Source organism: Oratosquilla oratoria, chromosome 20 (genome assembly GCF_046742065.1).
Source record: "Oratosquilla oratoria isolate Oo_2021 chromosome 20, ASM4674206v1, whole genome shotgun sequence".
Classification (NCBI taxonomy): domain Eukaryota; kingdom Metazoa; phylum Arthropoda; class Malacostraca; order Stomatopoda; family Squillidae; genus Oratosquilla; species Oratosquilla oratoria.
Genome location: NC_134796.1, coordinates 34,444,604 through 34,449,603, shown reverse-complemented (window position 1 = coordinate 34,449,603; position 5,000 = coordinate 34,444,604).

The following is a 5,000-nucleotide window of genomic DNA, read 5'->3' as shown; positions in this document are numbered from 1 at the left end:
GGATTAAATTCTTCCTTGGGACCGCGAGGTTTCCCTCAGCTGAATAAAATTGCTTGGTGACGACAATCCCACAGGATTAACTCACTCTCCATCCGACTCCCACGCCGCGGGAAGTGAGAAACCCCTGGAAGATTGAGCCTGGTCAGGGCTGTCGAGAACCAACGTGACATAAGCTGCAGTGGTTCCCGGGAATCCAACTCACGACCACCCGCTCGTGAGTTCGACGCGGTAACTACTTTGCTACCGGGTGGCACAGAGCGATTTACCGACCGGGGTCACGGTACGTTTGCCTCGGTGCGATTATCGCTCAACGATGATCGTTTGTGGTTCAACGATGATCCTCAAACGATCGTGTAGAGCTCTAGTTTCTTTTTCTTTGTTTTTTTTTTTTTTTTTTTTTTTTTTTTTTTTTTTTTTTTTTTTTTTTTTTAATATGGGGCTGTTTTGCCACGAGCGTCTGCCGCTAGAGTCGCTAAATAAAAATCACCACCCAAGTTCCCCTTACCCCAGCAAGCTCTCACAAGCTTGTTTTAATAAAATCTTAACTGTATCATTATTAATTAGTGAAAGACTACAGTCCATAAAAAATCGGAAGAAGTAAACGTTTGGCCAGCGTCAGAGTTCGTCTTGACATATTTGGAAGCTTAGGTCTTGTGCCAGCAGCTTCTCTCCAATCAAGACAGGCCCGAGTTTGGCCGACACCCTACCATAATACAAATGTTCCTCGCGATTTGGCGATCTGCGACCGAGCAGCATTATTTATCGATCCTGTAATTGCGCGGCCATCTCGAGATCGCGTTAGGATAATTAATGGACTAACTATGCAAATGAGTGTTTCTTTAGCCGACAACAGTCTGTGCAGAGCATTCTTGTGAACCAAATAAATGGCAGCATCTTGTATTCTGAATTACCGAGAGGATTGTTACAAGGGGACTTGCCATTTTTAAGAAACCTGGAATCTCGGTAATCGGCGGTTCGTTCTCTTTCATTCACACTGAGAACATATCACTGAGCAATTGTATTGTCTATCCCAGTAATCGGCGGTTCTCTTTCACTGACCATATCAACACGGAAACCCATTGGATGGAGTTTGGTCCAGTTCAAGACCTCAATCGACTGAGAACCAACTGAACCCATAATAAGTCCCTTTAACTACATGTAATTGTATGCATTGACCCAGAGCAAAGTAATTCTACGTCATCGTATTGAAAGAATCAACACTGATAACATAACACCGTTTTGTCCAACAGACTACGTCACACGATAACCACGAGGAAAATTTCAATGATGTATATTTTCCAAAGCCCCAGCAAGTCAAGAACCTACTGGTCACCAATCTGGTTTATGATCAGCTTATAGTATTTAATGCACTGTCCAAAAATATGAGGAACATCACTGGTTGTCTAATGAACAAGTTCAAATGTACGCTAGACAAGTTCCTAAAATCTGTCCCAGATGAACACCCAGTTCACACCAGCAGATGTAGGATCTCTAATACCATATCAGATCAAGTGGCCTTTCTGCAATGGGATGCCAGTTCTGAAAGCAGAGGCGAGCCACCACGAATGTGAAGAGGGACCTCAAAAATCCATCAAGTAAACGAATAAGTAAATACGATTTTATCTTACCAAATTAGCGCAGTTTTCCATTACACGAAATACATTTTCTGTTAATCATGCATATACAAAAGACAGAACGAAATGAGTTACTTTGCAAGGATTGGCTATAAATGTTTTTGAGTTATTGGTTTTATTCCAGTATCATGTTTTCTTGGATTTACTTTACTTGGATTTACTTGGATATGCCTAGAAGACCTCTTCACAGCCACGGTGATCCGCCACTATTACCATTCCTGGTGTCCAATTTCTTTAAGGTCACCTGGTCTGGTATGGTGTTTGTCGACCGGCATCCAGCAGTGTAGCCTGGTACAGGTGGTTCGTCTGGTACTGATGATAGGAATTTATCCAGTCCAGCCTTCAGTCTGTCCATTGTACAGCCGGCGATACCTCTTATATCCCTCGGGAGAGCATTAAAGATCTTTGGACCCTCATGGCTCAGGATATTCACTAGCAGGGTCTTGATCCTTTCCGGAGCTCTGGTTGGTATTCTTTTTCTTGCTATTTTCCTCCCTGCTCGTTCAGTGCTGTAAGGCTGGAGTGAATGGGGTGCTGGGTTTGGTACCTTTCCTTCAATTATTTTCCATATATAGATTGCGCGATACCGTTCTCTTCTTCTTTGTTGAGAGTAGAGCCCCAACTTTTTGAGACGTCCCCAGTAGCTTAAATCCCTCATTCCCCTGATTTGCCTGGTGTAAGAGCGTTGGGCTGCTTCTAATTGCTGAATTTCGCTTCTTTTGTTGGGGGATCACAGCTGGCTACATGCAGTAGTCTAAGAGTGGCTGTATCATGGTGTTCCAAAGGGTCAACATTATTTTGGGTTCTCTGGTATAGGAGGTTCTGAGTACCCAGCCTGCCATCCCTCTCGCTCTTCTCACAGTTTCGGCGATGTGGTGGTGAAAGGTGCAGTCTTCTCCCAGATGTACCCCCAGGCATTTAGCGGTCTGCCGTGCGCTAATTTCATGGCCCCCCTTCTTTGATTAGGTTTGTTTCAGTTTTTATTTCTTGGTGTTGGCCATGCCGCAGTATTTCAAACTTTTCTTCGTTGAAAACCATGTTATTTCTTGAGCCCCAGGCATATACAGTATTTAGATCTCTCTGGAGGTTAGGTACATCCTCAATACTGGTGATTGGTAGGCTCAAACTGGTGTCGTCGGCAAATGAGGAGAGGCTAGAGCCATTTAATCTCTTATTTATGTCTTCCATGTAGATCAGGAATAGGAGTGGGCCCAATACAGAGCCTTGGGGTACATCACTAATTACCTATGCTTTTTGTCATTGGGACCCTCCTACCGGGACTGTCTGTAGGCGTCCTGTGAGAAATGCATAGATTCACACGCCCAGTTTCCCTGTGATGCCGAGGTCCATGGTCCACTTTATCAAAGGCCTTTCCAAAATCAAGGAACACTACATCTACGTTCTTCCCCTCAGCTAGGTTGTGTAGGACCCAATCATGATGAGCTAGGAGCTTTGATAAGCAGGATCTTCCTTTTCTGAAGCCGTGCTGGTTGTTATTGAATAGTTGGTTGTCTTCCATGCACTTCACTATATTGTTGCGAACACTCTTTTCAAAGATCTTGATCAGGTGTGATGTTGGAGCAACTGGTCTATAATTTTTAGGGATGCATCTGTCACCGCCCTTGTATATTGGGGACACAGTGGTAGTTTTGAGGAGCTTCGTGGATTATTCCTGCGTCTATGGACTTTCTCCATAGTCTAAGCAGCAGTTTTGCCAGGGTGTTTCTACAGTTTAGGAGTAGCATGGTTGGTACTCCATCTGCTCCAGCAGCTGTATTTGGTCTCAGTTCTTTTATTGCTGACTGTATGTCTTCAGCTGTGATATCCAAGTCGGTGATTTGCAGCTGTTTAGGATTCTCCGCAAAAAATTCTCCTGGGTTTTGTACAATTTTATGCTGACATGGGGAGCTAAAGACACTGTTGTATTGTTGCAATAACAGATCACAGGTTGCTGCAGGGTCTTTTTCTATCGTCCCTGTGGCATCTTTTAGTGGGCCAATTTGTGTCTTTGTTTTGGAGTACCTTTTGCAGTAGCTGAAAAAGTATTTGGGGGTATACTTAATCTTATATACTGCCTGGTTTCCTCTCGTACTCTTTGGTCCGTGTGTGATTGCAATATATTTTCTTCATTTTTTTTTTTTCTGAATTGCTGTTTTGCTTCTGACAATATGTGTTTCAGAGAGTTGTTTGTTGACTTTCATTCTCTTCCTTATTAATATTCGCCTATTTCTTTCTTTTTCCCATTAGTATTAAGTCAGGAGCTATCAAACTATGTAAATTTCCTGTGATTTAAGTATTTCTTGACCTTTACTGAATTGTTTTGTATTGTGTAGACTCCAGGCAAAATATGAATCATCATGAATGAAAATAAGGTATCTACAAAGATGTTTGCCAGTCTCAAAGCTGCAATTCTTACCTATATAATCGGTTAGCTCTTATCATTCTGAGTATTTTCAACCATATATACGGTGTAAGGTGGTAACGTCGGTAGAGATTAACGAAAAAGTAAGACGGCAAACATTTTATACATAAGGTTAGGTTGGGTCTCATTTTTTAGGACACTGGAAAACATCTTTATTTCTAATGTTGCAATATAAATTCTATTTAACATATCCAGCAGAAAATAATGTAGAAATAGTCAGAACACACAAACTACATGATCACACGGTCCGTTTGGGCGAGAAAGATAATGCAAGAATTGATGGATAGACCATCAATATGCTTTTATTATGGGTTTGAATTTTAAACTGTTGCTTAAACGCGCACTTTTTAAAAATCTCCTCCCCCTCATTACCTCTTCCTTCCCCCATCCTCTCTCCATCGAGCCCATCCCCTCCTCCTCCTCCTCCTCTTCCTCCTCCTTCCCGTTTTTATACAGTTTTTATCTTAAGCCGAATAAAGCTGACTGGTGGCTGGTTCACCGACAGGGTTAATCAGGATATGTTTCGTTGGTGCTGAATATTTCCACTGCTTATCAGCAACAGAAATTATTTAGAAAACACAATTGTGGCAATGTTGGATTCACTTGCAGAACAGAGACAAAAAGAGTGAATATTCGTATACAAACGATTTACAAATTATTCGTACCTGTTTGTCATCCCAGCCTCTCCCCTTCCAGGTGTTCATCATGAACCATGCTTATCCTTTTGGAGTGTCTCACAAAAAAGGGAAAAACACAGCCAATCAGAAGAATTTGTTATTAGGGCTGGGGTGGACAGTGGGGGAGATGGTCATCGGAGCTGCCAACTGAAAATTCCTATCGAAGTCTCGTCGCCGTCAAAAGTGTCTAATTTCGTTTTCAAGCAACTCCGCAATGTGCAGAGTCGGCTATATATCAGACGTTCCTAGACTTTCTTTTTCTTATGA